The sequence below is a fragment of the Myodes glareolus genome, chromosome 12 (assembly GCF_982192425.1).
Source record: "Myodes glareolus chromosome 12, mMyoGla1.1, whole genome shotgun sequence".
NCBI lineage: Eukaryota > Metazoa > Chordata > Mammalia > Rodentia > Cricetidae > Myodes > Myodes glareolus.
The window spans coordinates 44,776,972-44,793,337 of NC_142037.1; the positions used below are offsets into that span (position 1 = coordinate 44,776,972).

At 44.6% G+C, this 16,366-nt stretch overlaps 1 protein-coding gene and 1 non-coding gene across 2 annotated transcripts in view; both read left to right on the forward strand.

Moving 5' to 3' along the window:
* Positions 1-344: 344 nt before the first annotated feature.
* On the forward strand, positions 345-416 carry Trnae-uuc (transfer RNA glutamic acid (anticodon UUC)). Its single transcript has one exon. It is a non-coding gene; the product is annotated as a tRNA-Glu (tRNA).
* A 72-nt stretch (positions 417-488) lies between these two features.
* Elf1 (E74 like ETS transcription factor 1) overlaps positions 489-16,366 on the forward strand; it is an 86,161-nt gene continuing 70,283 nt past the window's right edge. Inside the window, exon 1 of the mRNA XM_087912257.1 lies at positions 489-511. The gene's annotated coding sequence lies outside the window, so the exon portion shown is untranslated. The remainder of the gene's footprint in view (positions 512-16,366) is intronic.

Genomic DNA, 16,366 nt, shown 5'->3' on the forward strand with positions numbered 1-16,366 from the left:
GGCTTTGCCGGCTAGCCCGCTCGCTCCGTGACCGGAGAGCAGCCCGGACCTGAGGGCTGAGAAAGAAAGGCGCAGCCACCGGTTCCGGACCCGGCACCGGGGTGCTGGGGCTTCGCCTCAAAACTTTCCAGTGGCTCGGCTAGCCCGCTGCTCCTCCCTTCCCCACCCCCATCTCCCGCCACGCCCGCGCGCGCGTGCTCCGTCGGGCTCGTTCCCGCGCGTGGGACAGCGGCGGCTGCGGGGGCGGCCTCGGCTGGAGTCGGGCTGGAGTCGTGCACGGCAGCTGAGGCGGTCGCTTGGCTTACGCTAGTCAGGTGGGTAACGGCGGTGCTCTCGGCAGCACTTCCCATATGGTCTAGCGGTTAGGATTCCTGGTTTTCACCCAGGCGGCCCGGGTTCGACTCCCGGTATGGGAACGGTGGCTCTACCTTTTTTTCTTTCGCCTTGTTAGAATTTGGAGGAACTGGTTATGTTTTCAGAGGGCTCTGGCTAACTTCTGCGTCGGTGCCCGGTGAGTTTGTGATGCAGCTGTGGAGTTGATGGTAGTGGGGCGAGCAGGTGGCTCGCGGGGAGCGCGCTCGGGCCGGTGCATTAGTTGTTTCGCTTTCTCCGCGCCTGCTCCCCCGCCCTCAGCTCGTACTTTTCCAGGCGCTCGGGAGGTGATGATTAACTCGGGCCTCGCCTTATCTCCCCCTCTCCCCCCGGGTGCCCCCTGGGCCCACACCCTGCTCGGCCGCCCCCTTCCGACCCGGCCGGCTAGGGCGTGCCCGCCGTGGTCGCCGTGCACCACTTACTGCCAACAGCGACTCGAGACCCCCCTGGGCTTGCCTGCCCCTGCCGCTCCCCGTCGCCTGCCCGGCCCCGGGACCCTCCGCTGCTTGCACGGGAGCCGGGTCCACTGCTTCCCCCATCAGCACCCCAGCTTCTAGACGAGGCCTTTGCAGAAAATCTCTTTGCCCCCTGTACAACAAGCTGCGGAGAGGAGAAATACCACTGTGATGAGATGTCTTTAAAGAACAGACTCCACTTTCCGGGAGGCTGTTGGGAGCGTCACTGATTAAAAAAAAAAAAAAAATCATGGGGTGGAGGTGGAGCTTTGGAAGACAGAAAATTAGCCCGGAGACTGGGGAGGGGATGTTAAAACAAAGTTGTACTGTACTTTTAAATATAGAAGCCCTGTGTTTATTACAAAGAAGGGGCCCAGCTGTGTCAGCAGCCCCAGAGCTGTAAACAAAACAAAAGCGTTATCTTAAATGCAAGTTGAAATGAGAAAATTGGGGCAGCTGTAGTGTTTAGTCTGTTGGACCTTTGGGCACAAATAAGGAAAAACTGACTCCCGCGGATGCGTTTCTGGTCTGAGCCATTGCCAAGCAGAAGTTTTGGTTGTTTGTGTGTTCCCAAACTATTTTATAGCCTTAACTACAGCACGACTGAACTTGAAAATAACTGTTAATGTGATCGGTGTGATTAAGGATCAATTAGCCCTTCCTCGTAAAAATTAAAAGTAGAAAACCCCGTTAGCAAATATTTAAGATCTTAAATACCCAAGTGTTTACCCATTTCTAGGTGCCCCCCCCTCCGCCTCCAGCCAGATGTTCTGAGGCTCCTGATGTTCAGGCGCTTATGATTTGTGGGTGGTGTTGGACAGAGTCACATTTTAGCTCCTGCGGTTAGCCACGGGACCTTGCGGAGGTCTTTGACCTTCAGTGTATTATAGGTTCAGAGCCCTAATCTCTGCGTCATATTGTCTTCATCGTCATTATTAAACATGGTTTTGCCATGTGGCTCAAGATGGCCTAGAACTCACTAGGAGCCCAGACTCCTGGGGTTTTTGATCAGGCCTCTGCCTTCCCAGCAGTGGAGTTACAGGCACGTGCCTCAAGGTCTGTCTTAGATTCTTCCTGGGGCTGGGGGTAAAGGCTGAGACATCTCATGTCGCCCAGGGTAGCCTCAAAATCTCTGTGGTGGTGGAATAACCTTGAACTCTTTGGTCTTCCTGCTTCGGTGCTCAGATATAGGCATGTGGCACCAGACCTGACTAAATTAAAAAAAAAAAGTTAATAAAGAATTTTTTTTGTGCCGGGTGGTTGTGGTGCACGCCTTTTAAATCCCAGCACTCTGGAGGCAGAGGCAGAGGCAGAAGGATCTCTGTGAGTTTGAGCCAGCCTGGTCTACAGAGCGAGTTCCAGGACAGGCTCCATAGCTACAGAGACACTCTGTCTTGAAAAACAAAACAAAAACAAAGAAAAAGAAGAAGAATTTTTTGTGTGTGTTGGCGTGTTTTGCCTGCATGTGCATCACGTGTGTGTCTGGTGCCCAGGAGGAAGAACAGTGCCGGTTCCTCTGGAACTAGAGTTGCGGATGCTTTTGAGCCACAGTGTTTGTGTGCTGGGGAGTCAAAGCCCATCTCTGCGGGAGCAACAAGCGCTCCAAATCTCACAACAGCCGCTGGTTTCTCCATAGCAGCCCATGTCACACGGCTTAGATAGATCTCGAGTAGGTAATGGGAGTAGAAATTTTTCATGTAAAAGTTCCATGCCTTGTGTCATTAAAGGCTTCAGGCTTCGCTCCAGGTCTGGAAGAAAAGGCACCTACCCGTCCTTTGTTTAATTTCTGCAAGGACTTGACCGGTACTAAAATGTGTGTTATCAGAAACTGAACGGTAAATGATTGCCGGGAGGCACACTACACACTTGGGGTGAGTTTAGGGCAGGGGCAGGGTTTCAGCTTCAGAGCTGTGGAATCGCTCCTGGAGCGTGGAGGTGAGGTGGAGATTCCTCTCAGGGAAGGGCAAGAACGGTATTTGCCTTGCACCCTGAAGAACTGGTTGGATTTCTCCCAGTGAGGAATGCAAATCAAAATCTGAGGTAGGGGGAAACCTAGGACTAGGAGGCTCATAGGAAGTCAGCTTTGGCTTTAAAGTCTGTAGTTTTGACTAGGGTACAGGTTCTTTCAATTAAGAAGTGACCTTTTATATCAGGAGAGATTTAAAACCATTCCTATCTCTGGTTTGTGTTGTTATTGTAAGACTCATTTCTTACTGTCCTAGCCCAGGTTAACAGATGTGTTCTGCCACACCCAGCTTTGACTCTTTGGAAAGCTGGAATGTAGCTATGTTAGGTGATAAAAAGAAATGTTACTTTAAAAGACTCAAGCACTATTTTGTACCTGTAGGTTTTATGTTTAGGAGTTGAATATATTCTATTAATACATAGAATGGAAAAGCGATTAATTAGACTTAGAATGAAGTTTAGATTTAACTTCTGGGAGTGGTTTGCAGTGTCCTTTGCCGGGCCTTGATCACTGCTGAGTCGCTGGGAAGATACAGTCAGTAAATCCGTGAAGAGTCTTTCCTTAGGTTGTGTCTTTCAATCCAAAGCCATCGCCACCGGTGCCTACAACGTCCCTTCTAGGCCACAGATAGCTTACCAACCAAGGGGCACTAATTCAGTCAGGCTGCCTGTTGACCATTGCTGCTGTCAGGAGCAGGCTCGGCGAGGCTGAGAGCACCTGTGCGGCTGGCACTGTCGAACAGTAGGAGGCCCCGACGGACTACGCTGTCCCATGCCTCTGCCATCCTCCCACTTCATGCCGCCCTACGCCGCTTTACAGCGTCCCAGCCACCATAGCTTTCTGGTTCATTCTTGCTTGTGCCGCTGAATCTTCTTTCTTCTTTTTCTTCCCTGTTTCTGTCTTTGTTTTTTGTTTTTTTGAGACAGGGTTTCTCTGTGTCACAGCCTGACTGGCCTGGAACCCACTTTGTACATCAGGCTGGCCTCGGGCAGAGGTCTCCAGCGTGCTGGGGCTAAAGGCCTACACCACCATCATGCAATACTTGTTTTTCTGCTCTCAACTCGCAGCGTCTAAGGTCTGCCTCACTTTCTCCGAGAGGCCTTTTCTCTGGTCACATTCATTAGACTCTCTGTTTCGAGTTATTTTCTGGTTAATTAACCTTGTTTGCCCATTCATTTTTTTCTTTCCTTGTTTGCTTTTTACTGCAGTCACCTGTTTGTCTTTTTAAAATTAAAAAAATGTTTATTTTCTGTCTCTCTCTTCTCTTCCTTCTCCCCTTCAAAGGACAACTTGTAGGACTCCGTTTCTTTCTGAAACTTTCACCATGTGGCCCCTGGGATCAGACGTGGGTTGTAATCTTGGTCGCAGGTGCCTTGGCCATTTCGCAGGCCCCTTTTAAAATTTTAAGCAAGATTATTTTATGTGTATGAGCATCGTGCCTGCACGTGTGCATGTGTACCTACCAGAATGGTACTGGATGTCCACAGAGGTCAGAACCTCTGGAATGCCCTTGGAACTGATGTTAGGATGGTTGTAAGTCACTGTTAGGTGCTAGGACCCGAACCTGGGTCCTCTTGAGAGCACCACAGAACCACCTCTCATCCCCGCCCTCCCAGCTTATTTTATCTTATTTCATCCAGGTAGTAGTTCATGAGGATGAGGGCATTGCATACTGAGATCAGTTTACAGCACAGAGCTGGGAACACACACACACTGGTGCAGACGTACAGTGTACAGTCAATTAGAAAAGTGATGCAGTTCTTTAAAATAGTAAACATAGGATTACCACACAAGCCCCCAGAAGTGAAAATATACGCCTTAGCTACAACTTGCCTGTAAGCAATCAGAGCAGCATTCCTGATAAGCACAAACTGGAAATGGCCCAAGGACACGTCAGGTGTTAATATGTACCTGTATAAAGGAATATTTGCTGACAGTGGGAAGGCATAATGTGGTGATCTATACCACACGTGAACGAGTCTCAAGCATATTATACTAAGTGAAAGAAACCAGGTATTATTTTTTTCTTTTGTTTTTCAAGACAGGATTTATGTGTGACAGCCCTGACTGTCCTGGACCTCACTTTGTAAGCCAGGCTGGCCTCGAACTTGCAGAGATCTATCCACTTCTGCTTCCCAAGTGCTCGGACTAAAGGTGAACATCACCATGACTGATGCCCTGCAAAACCAGATATTAAAGACCACACTTTGCAGCCATGTGTGTGGTGACACACGCCTGTAATCCTAGTACTTGGGAATTAGAGGCAAACAGGTCTCTGAGTTCTAGGCCAGCCAGGCCCTGTTTTGTTTTGTTTTGAATTCCATTCATATAAAATGCCACAGTTTTAATAAAAAGATGATTAGTGCTTGCTTTGAAGTAAAGGAGAGACAGGAGAAAGGGTCCCTGCTAATATTTAAGGTACCTGAAAGACTCTAAAATTATATCTTATCCATGATTGCACAACTCTGTAAATATACAGAAAAGCATGGAATTGTATACTTTATTTCTTAAGTAGTTGTTACATGGTGGCAAAGCTATTAAAAAAGATTGAAGCAAAAAAAAAAAGGCCTATGGACTGTTTTATCTAAATATGATTGCCAGTTAGGCATTACCGATTTTAAAGTTATGTTGAAATAATTGCTAAGTGAAAAGTATGACTCCTAGATGGTTCTAGTAATGCAGCGCACGCTACATAACCCATGAAAGTTGTCGGGTCCTCGGGTAACGACAGTGCAGTGTGAGGAACGTGTCCCAAGTCTTTAAAGGTCTGTAAAGTTCTCCTCTGTCTGAGAGGGGGATGCCCCACCCCCCAGGAAGCAGCCTTTGAGAAGGATACTGGAGATAGCTAGCCAGGCTGTCCTGATTCCGATGGGGTGGGAGGCCAGGCGTGTGGAGGAAGCAGACAGGGGCAGAAGCACATTAACAGTCGCGAGCACATTTGCCTCAAATGTGGGTACAAGCAGGATAGGAGTGGGAAACAAGACTGCAGAAATAGATTAGGGCCAGTGGGGGGTGATGCCAGAGTTCTGGCGCATTCTGCTGTCTCCTCCCCACCCTGCTCGGCCTCTGGCCTCTAGGGTTTCTTAGGGTTACACTTGTGGAGGAACCTCATCACCTACCTGTGGAGTGCAGGCTTTGCCCTGTCCCTGCACTGTCAGCAATGCTACTGTGAGCTGGGGACTTTGACTTACTTCCCTTTTATCTCCAGACTTGGAGCAGTGCATGGCATCTGTGAGTGTCCAGGAAGCATTTGCCTGTCTGAAAGCCAAGTTATAAAGGCTGTTGAAAACAGTCCATGCTGGGAATCTTCTGGATTTTTGACATGGAAAATTTGAGAAGTTCTGGAATCTGGGGCCAAAGGAATTTACTTTGCTAGGAAAATGAATTTCTGGTAATATGAGCTAATGAAATTAATTTGATGGCACTGTGCAGGGTCAGCTGGAGAGCAGTGTCTGTGCTGTCCATCCGTGCGTTCCCTTTCCCTGGGCCACTGGCGGGCTAGTTTCTCCGCTTGCTGCCGGTCTCCCCTAACTAAGGAGGGTGGCACAGCTTGGCTGCAGAAACATTTGAGACGTCGGAAAGTAAATACCGTAAAGAGAAACGGGGAAATGAAGTGCAGATTTTGTTTTTCGATAGAGCAGGCCGTTTTTGCTCTCACTGTTACTGCGCATCTCTGTGTGTTTCTGAGGTGAGTCGCATTTTGAACACTACTAATTGGCTTCAGTAACCAAGTAAAGACTATGGCACTGCCACCCTGTGGACGTTTAATCTAGAACTAAAACCTTCAGGAATTAAATGAAAGCCTCATTCATTTGAAATTAGCTATTTTATAACTGGCTATGGTTCTTCTATCTTGGTGTACATAGTCATACTTATTAAATAGAAAGTTTAAAGTTTACCTTCTGAGGCTTTGAAATGAAGGGAACCCAAATACAATAGCTTTAAAAAGGCCATGAGGGCCAGACATGGTGGCACATGCCTTTAATCTCAGCACCCAGAAGGCAAAGGCAGGTGGATTTTTGTGAGTTGACGCCAGTCTGGTCTACGTGGAGGGCTCTAGGCCAGCCAAGGCTGCATAGTGAGATCCTATCTCAATATTAAAAAAAAAAAACTATAAAAATATAAAAACCTCTCAAAAAATAAAGTAAGACTATAAAAAGGCTGTGAAGAAATTTAAGCATGCTGTTTAGATGGTAAATTTCTTTGTGCCAGAAAATAAGTTTGTGCTTTAATTTATTTTATTGGGTATACACTCTGATTTTGTAATTTGAGGCAGACGGATCTCACTGGAGCTCACTGGCTGGCCTTGGGTTTGAAGTAGTTCTACTGTCTGAGTTTTCTGACTAGTAGGGCTATAGGTGAGAGCCACTATTTGATCACACTTGAATTTTTAAAAATGCTTTGTGGTGTGCTAGGTGGTGGTAGTGATGGTGGGCATATGCCTTTAATCCCAATCAGTGCTACATGCCTTTAATCCCAGCCAGAGCTACACAGAGGAACCCTATCTCAAATAAACAGACAAACAAGAAAACACCAGGCTGGGTGTGTGTCCTATGTAAAATAGTTGGTTTTTTTTTTTGAAACTTGTACTGATTTTTCTTTTCTTGTTTTGAAATAGGGTCTCTCGTATAGTTTAGATACTGATTTTTTTCAAGTACTATTTTATAGTATATGTGGAATTGAAATCTAGACCTTTGTCCCCCTAAATGAATGTGGCTTCTTCCTAATTTTTGTTATGTGAGTAAAAATTCTTCTACGCATTGGATGACCTTAATGGTACTTACGTAAATGAGTTTGAATATTATTATATGTTATTTATTCAAAATAACAGTCTGTTTACAAATTGAACTGTAGTAAACTGAGTTAAAAATGAAATGGGGTTGCGAACGACTCACTTGCCCTCTGCAGATACCTTCCCCAGCTCAGGAGTTGTTTACAGCCAACCACGCCGTAAAAATGGCTTACACACTTGAATTCCCTGAGGTGTCAGGAGGGGTGGGGTGTAGGCACTTGGTGTTGAACTCTGAAGTTTGAGTCAAGTTTGAGCAGGCTGGACTGACGTTCTCAGCACTGATGGCTCAGTGTTCTGAAATCCACACTGATGAGGCTTGTCGGAAGTATTCCATAAAGTACCTGGGACTGACCTCAGGTACTCAGCCCTTCATTTCTGGAGTAAGTGCAATCTAAGTGTTAATGATTTTTGATATTTAAACATTTCTGACTCAGTTTTTCTGCAGTGTGGCATGGAGCACATGGTAATAGGTCCACATGCTCCATTTTATTTAACTATACCAAATAACTGTAGGAGTGTAGGTGATGTTTCACATTTTTTACTAGATGCATATCTCATATTTTATAGTCAATAAATAACTTTTGATTTCAAGTGAAGTAGACTGTGTTTAGAATGTACAGTTTTACAGTTGTAAATAGTTCTTGTGTGTTTATTTTAAAGGTGGTGGAGGGAGGGTGGGAACGTAACCTTGTTGCCTGAGTAAATGGGTCAGATTTTCTGTGTAGCAAGCATCCCCGACTGACAGGGCATTGTGTTGAAAGTCAGCCCCTTGGTAACCAGAACCCCTTCCAAACAGCTACAAAGCGTAGCTCTCTATTGATGACGTCACATCGCAGGACTTCATAGCTGAGACTAGAACATAGCACTGGGGCTGCTGTTGGGGTAATGCGAACTCTAAATAGGCATTCACGCCTTCAAGAAAATAAAAAAGAAAACAGTAAGATGTATAGTGTTAAGTGAGCCACGTCATCCAGCTGTGAAGGCAGGTTCACTAGAGCTGTGCTGGAGACCATGGTGGGCAACAGACATGGACAGCTGAGTGTGGCCTGTGACCCTTTGCTGCCATCCGGAAGGCAAAAGCAGATGCTTACGGTGGTCTAAAAGGTATACTGGCATGCATATTTTAAACTTTTAATTGTTTTGAAGGAGGGAGGAAGGATATGGCTGCCGTGACTCATGTGTGGAGGTCACAGGATGATTTTTATGGAGCTGAGTCCACTTCCCTTTTTATGTGTGTCTGAGGATCAGTGTTAGGGGTATATTTATGTTTGTTCTTTAGTGATTTTTGCTATTATCCTGTTAAAAACGACAGTTTTGTGAGACTGAAGGGTTAGTTACCCTGTAAGCTCCACCCTTAGGCTTCTGTCTACAGCCGTCTTTGTCCACACACACACTTTAGTAGGGTGCCTTTCACTTTTTACACACTGCAGTAGTGTGCCTTTCATTTTTTACACACACTGCAGTAGTGTGCCTTTCACTTTTCCCGGTCTGTCTTTTTCATCCGTGCAAATGACTACAGGTTTTTCCCTTTGAAAAGTAATTCTAGCATAGATGGTTTGGAATTTTATAAGGTGATAATTATTTAGTAAAGTGTACATATGAATTTTAATATTTCTTTAATGTAAACAACCTACTATTAAGGGAATACCTTTTATTCTAATTTTTGTTTTTACATTTTTATTTTATTTTGTGAGATTGTATGGTTCCATGATTGCTGGGATTAGTATGTGTGTTTAGGTCAAACAACTTTTGGGAGTTGGTTTTCTCCTTCCAAACACTGGGTCTTCTGGCTTGGTGACAAGTAAGTCCCCTCAAGTCCCTGGCATCTCACTGATCCTGAGTAAATATCTTTGATTTAAATGTTTTTGTGTTCTTGGATCCTCCAGACGCTTCCTACCTGAGTGACTTTCACTTTAAAAAAAAAAAAAAGCTTTAAATTGCTAGGCAATGGAGGCGTATACTTTTAATCCCAGTAATAGAGAGGCAGAGGCAGGCAAACCTCTGAGTTCAAGGCCAGCCTGGTCTCTAGTGTGAGTTCTAAGACAGGTTCCAAAGGTACACAGAGAAACCCCGTCTTGAAAAACTAACTAACCAAATAAATAAACTATCTCAAACTTTTATTTAGAGTTTAATCTTTTGGTTAAAACTCTTCAGGATTTGGAATTGGAGGCCAGAACATTTCTGATAACAGGATGTGTTCATTTATTCTGTGAAGTTATTTGGATTCTATTTCTGGATTTAATAAAACATTTTTTACCTTTCAAGGCTACAACGTTGTTGTTGCTTTTAATTGCCAACTTTCCCAACATTTGTTTTTTGTGATATCTTTTAATACCAAGGGTTGCAGCTCGCGCTGTTGAGTGGGAAGGCAGGGCCTTGGTGTTGTGTCTAGTATGTGGTTCAGGTAATTGAACACAAATGGCTTTTACGTTTATGACATAACAGTTTGAAGCCCTAGAAATGGATATATTTGCCCAGGGAGAGTTTGGAATGAGTGGTAATACTTTGATGAAGATGTTCGGCCCTTCAGTGTAAAGTGTTGAGGAGACCTGAGAAGAAAAACTGGGAAAGAACCTAGCCCACTGTTTAGTGATTCAAGGTCGTTCTCAAAGGGTTGGCTGCTTTTAGCTCTGGGAAGCTTTTGTTTTTTGTTAGAGCAGATTTAGTGTCAACAAAATGAGTGGGATTTGGATGGATGAGGCCCAGTAGAAGAGTGAACGGGAAATGGAAGAAGAAACCGTGTGCTTAGACACAGACAGACCTTCCAGGAAGTGCGGTGTGAAGTAGAGGGAATGAGGAAGGGCGGCGGTAGGAGTGTAAGGTACCTGTTGCCAGGGAGTCCTTTTTTTTTTTTTTTTAAAAAAAAGAATTTTAAAAAGATCTCTGTATAGGATAGGGTCCACGAAATACTTGAAAAATGTATGACTTGCTGATTTCTTAAACAGGATCTGCTGACTACAGATGGGAACATCCTACTGTGGTGTAGTCACACTGACTACTGTAATTATGGTGTTCCAAGACAGTGCACTCAGGCATCACCAAGCCTTGTTGGGGAATGAAGGTCTGTTTGCTACTAAGTAACTTCTGGGCATCTGGGAGAATCTCGGGTCTGACCTACCTTTGAATCTTTAGGTGTGGGACTCAGGATGTTCGTATACATGTGCAGATGGTTTTCGTGGGTTGAATTCTGATAACTCTGAAGTCTTCTGAATTATTCCTTTTTTTTTTTTTTTTTTTTTTTTGAGGCAGGGTTTCTCTGTGTAACAGCCCTGGCTGTCCTGGGACTAGCTCTTGTAGACCATGCTGGCCTTGAACTCATAGAGCTCCACCTGTCTCTGCCTCCCAAGCTCTGGGATAAAGGTGTGCATCACCACCACCTGGCCCAGATTCTTTTCTCTCTTTCTCTCTCTCCCTCCTTACCTCCCTCCCTCCCTTCCTTCCTTCCTTTTTTTTTTTGGCAGCGGGAGATGGGGGGAGATCCTTTTTCTGTTTTAATAAAAGAAATAAAAGCATCCTGAATGGAATGGAGGTGCCATTGCTGGACCCACCCCGGAATATTTCTTGAAAGTAGCTTGTTTACTTATTTCCCTGTGTATATGGAATGGGTATAAGTGCTATGCCATGTCCACAGAGGTCAGGAGTCGTTTTCTCCTTCTGCCTTACAGGTCCTAGGGACGGAGTTCAGATTGACAGACTTGGTGGCAAATGCTTTTATCCACTGAGCCCTCTCGCCAGCTTCTTTGGATGAGACATGTATGTCAAGGACTTAGGGAAGAAAACTTTTCAGAATTTTGTCCAACTATATGTTGGGAAGTGGTATGTGTTGTAGTCTGTGTAGTTGAAGATGACCTTGAACTACCATCCTGCTACCTCACCCCCACAAGTGCAGAGTTTACAGTGGGTGCTAACTGTGCTCACCTTCCAAGGCCAGCCTGGAACTCAGAACATGCTGTCTCCTCCCCCTCGACACACACACACCAAAGTGACACAAATTTGAACCTTCTCCCTGGTCGTGAGTGGTGTGTGTTCCATTGGGCCCTTCTCTTGAGTTGCTCTTTTACCTCCCTCACGGCCCTGCATCCCAAGGAGCTTCCTAAGACCTCACTGCCTTTGGATGACCATAATTTCCTCTGCCATAGCCTGCTGTGTGGTGTTTTACTCTCTTGCCTTTTTGAGGGGCCCACCACCCAGCTCCCAAATAAATCCCACACGAGCTTATTCTTAGTTATGAATGCCTGGCCTTAGCTTGGCTTGTTTCTTGCCAGATTTCTTTTCTTAAATTATCCTGACTACCTTTGCCTCTGTGCTTTTATCTTCTCTATTTCTGTATACCTTTCTTTACTTCTTTCTCCATGGCTTGTTGTATAGCTGGGTGGCTCGTACCTGATGTCCTCCTCTCCTTGTCTCTTGCTCCTCCTTTTCTCATTTCTTCTTCTGTTTATACTCTGACTGCCAGCCCCACCTATCCTTGCTCTTTCCTTGCTATTGGCTATTCAACGCTTTATTAGTCTATCAGGTGTTTTAGACAGGCAAAGAATCATAGCTTCCCAGAGTTAAACAAAATCAGCATAAACAAAAACAGCACACTTGGGGGCTGGAGAGATGGCTCAGAGGTTAAGAACATTGCCTACTCTTCCAAAGGTCCTGAGTTCAATTCCCAGCAACCACATGGTGGTTCACAGTCATCTGTAATGGGGTCTGGTGCCCTCTTCTGGCCTGCAAGCATACACACAGACAGAATATTGTATACATAATAAATAAATATTTAAAAAAAAAAGCACACTTTAAAATAATGTTCCCAACAATAACCCTCCTTCTCAGCCTCTGAATCAGAATGACCCCTTATTACTCAGGTTGGCTGTCATCTTTCCACAGAGGCTGTCACTGGCTTTAAGGTAGATACTCCTGGTCCCTTTCTGGATCACTTTGTTGTCTTTCTTCCTATATGGACAAGGGACCATGCCTGAATTGTTCACCACAGTCTACAGGTGAGCTGATGTATTTTAAATCAGTGAAGCAGTGCCTGGTGCAGAGTAGATACCTAGGTCCTGGGGAACAATTACAGGTCAAACTCTGACTAGACGAGTATACTGTTGTAGATGTTAGTGGACCATTATTTCACCACACAGATGAGATCGTACTTGTTTAAATGCTGACTGTGCAGTTACATATACCTTTGTGTGTGTGTGTGTGTGTGTGTGTGTGTGTGTGTGTGAGTGACCAGGGTGGGGGGGAGAACGCTAGTGTGTGGTTGCTCTGAGGCCAGGGTTGTTGATCCTCTGGAACTGGAATCACCAGGCTCTTCTAGAAGATCAGCACATGCTCTTAACCACTGAGTAATCTCTCCAGCCCACTCTACCTTAGTTTTGAGACAGGGTCTCTCACTGAGGCTGGATTTTAGTGATTCAGTTAGATTAGCTGGCTAGTGAGCTTCAGGGCCAATGAGCCTTTCTCCTCCCAATCTGTCAGTACTGGGGTTGCAGATACATAGATGCATCTGGCTTTTCTCTTGCATGGGCACTGGGTGTCTGATAAGGTCCTTATGCTTGGATAGCAGGCATTTCATCGACCAAGATATCTCCTCACTTCAAGACAATGACATTCAACAATTGAATAATTAAGAGACATTCCATATAAAGGGACACAATTTTTAATAGCTCCTGATCGATGCAACAGTTGTTTTTAAATTTTTTTATGACTTTGAACAGTGCTTTCTACATCTTTGTGTGTGTATTTATTTTGTTAGAAAGAGTTTCCAGGATTGAAACTGTTGGTAAAATATAGAAACACTTTGGTCATTTTGATTGTGAAATGGCCTTCAGGAATGATAGTCACTCTCCACGAGAGAGAATGAGAGCATTTGTTTCCTTTTGCCCTCTCTGATCATTTGACGTTCTGCTAATTTAGTGGGTAGAAAATGGTACTGTTTTTGTGTACTCATTCTGAGACTTTCAGAATGAGGATCTTTTGGTTTTTTGAGACAGGGTTTCTCTGTAGCTTTGGAGCCTGTCCTGGAACTAGCTCTTATAGCCCAGAGCCATCTTTTTTTTTTTTTTTTTTGTGTGTGTGTGTGTGTGTGTGTGTGTGTGTGTGTGTGCTGGCTTCATTTCTTGTAGGAAGTGTATTCATGTCTCATACCTTCTTTTTTATTAAGATAATTTTATTTGATGAACAGGTTTTTAAAGTTCTAATTGTATTATGAAAAAAACTTTAACATACAACAAAGTGGAAATTCTGTGAGCACTCAGATGCCTGCCTTGTGGATTTTGTCGTTTAATATTTTAGAATATGTGCTTATCATACTTAGTTTTACTACTCTTCTTTACTTATTGACTGTGGGTTGGAGGGTGGTGCCGGGAAGTGAATTCAGGTTCTCACTCCTAGACACTGAGACCCCTCTCCAGCTTACTTACCTTCTTTGCTCTTCCCATTTGGCCTTTTGAGACAATCCCTTCTTTTCTTCTTTCCATTGGCCTTATGAGACAGTTTCCGCCCCCGTCTCCCAGACAGAGTTTCCCTGTAGCTTTGGAGCCTGTCCTGGAATTTGCTCTCCTCAGAGTTGCTGCAATCCTCCTGCCTCAGCCTCTTTAGTGCTGGGATTGCAGGTACGAAACCCATATCATTGTGAATGGTAGGTAAAGACTTAAAATTAAGCTGCCTACCTCTCAGCCCTAGAGTTATTTTATTTATTTTGGGATGTGTTTTTTATTAGATTTATTTTTATTTTTGTATTTGTTTTGTTTTTCAAGACAGGGTTTCTCTGTGTAGCCTTGGCTATCCTGGAACTTGCTCTGAAGACCAAGCTGGCCTCGAACTCACAGAGGTCTGCCTGCCTCTGCCTCCCTGAGTGCTTGGATTAAAGGCATGTGCCATCCACCACTGGCTAGAGGCATTTTCCTTCTTTTTTATTTTTTTCAAGATTGAACTATTTATTATGTATACAGTGTTCTGTCTGCATGAATGCCTGCATGCCAGGTGGTTATGAGCCATCATGTGGGTGCTGGGAGTTGAACTCAGGACCTCTGGAAGAACAATCAGTGTTCTTCACCTCTGGGCCATCTCTTCAGCCCCTAGAGGCATTTTCTTAACTGAGGTTCTTTCTTACCAAATAATGGTGATTTGTGTCAAGTTGGAAAAAAAAAAAACCCTAACCAGGACAGTGTACAGGCCTGACAACCTGCGTCCAGTCCCAGGAGCCCACAATGGAAGGCGAGCACTGACTCGGGAAGTTGTTTGTTCCAGACCTCCTTGTCCCCCACATGCATGTTTGCTGTAGCCTGTGACACACACATGAAAATATTTTCCAGGGTTTAAGATTTTGAGATGTTATAGAAAGGCCAAAGAGTCTGGCTTCTTAAATCAGGGTTTATGTGTTCTAACCATGTGACCATGGACAAGTCACAATGTATTTAGTTAGTTTTTGTGGGTATGTGTGCCACAGCATAGAACAAGTCATAATTTTTGAGCAACTAGATAATCATCACATATTTGTGTTGCTTGCCTGGGTAATCACCTTTGGGCCAACTCAGCTGGGACTAGATACATATTCTAGAGTGGCTTTACATGCATAACTAGGCCCTTTCTCCATGAGGTATTCATATCTGAGTAGTGACAAAAATGGTTCCAGCAGCAAGGGAAGGCACGCCAGCTGGGTGTGGTGGCACATTCCTTAATCTCAGCACTCAGGAGGCAGAGGCAAGCAGACCATCCTGGTCTACATATGGAATTCCAGTACATCCAGAACTACATAGAGATATGCCGTCTCAAAACAATGGGAGTAGGGAAGGAAAGGAAGAGGAAAGGACAGAAGGGAGAGATAAAGAGAGAGGTAGAGAGGAAGGTGGCACTCCATATATCTGACTTGGAACCTCTCCTTGTTAACTTGGTTATTCTGTGGCCAGTGCAGTCACTATTTAGTGCAGTCACTATTCTGAGTCCATCTTTTCTTGTCTTTGTTATGGAGATAGAAGCTTGGACTGTCACCCAGGTTGGCCTTGAACTCTTGAGTCAGTGTTGTTACCTCAGCCTCCCCAGTGATGGAATTGTAGCTGCCATGCCCTGCTTACTATTCTACTTCTTGATTAGAAGACAAAGTCACGTTGTATACAGCAAAAAATGAACAAAGCTGCTGCCACACTGATTTACAACAGGAAGTGAAAGACTTAACTGTGAACATCTAGCAGAAAAACTCTCTAGGTAGGGAGAACAGCTTGTTCAAAGACTTAAGTCAGAAGAATGCCCGATGTGTTCATGGGACAACAAGAAGAGGTCAGGGAACAGACAGGGAGTACAAAGATAAGATCACAGAGGCATGTTGGGGTAAGATCTTTCAGTCATGGTCAGCAACTAATAAGGACTTTAATTAAGTGAGAAAGGAGGAACTGTGGGATGATTTTGAAGCCCGAGAGTGGTATGATCTGACTTATCTCTTATGTGCATCACGCTGACTCTCTTTTTGAGACTAGATTAAGGAAGCAGAATTGAAGGCATTGGTGTTGGACCAAATGCTAGATGGCCACAACCTCACACCCCAGTATACAGTCTGGGAAATATGAGCACCTTGTCACCACATCCTTAAGGACACCCCAAGTTATTCCGAAGGAGATAATGACAAATCCTCTCCCAAATCATGAGTAACTCAGAGATCCTCCCAGGAACATTCGATGGAAGAGGAATTCAATGATGTATTTAAAGTTGTTGCTGAAACAGCCAGCTCTTACATGTTCTAGATGTTCTGAAGCCAATGAGCCTCTCATTCAACGATAGTTTTCATGTATAGTG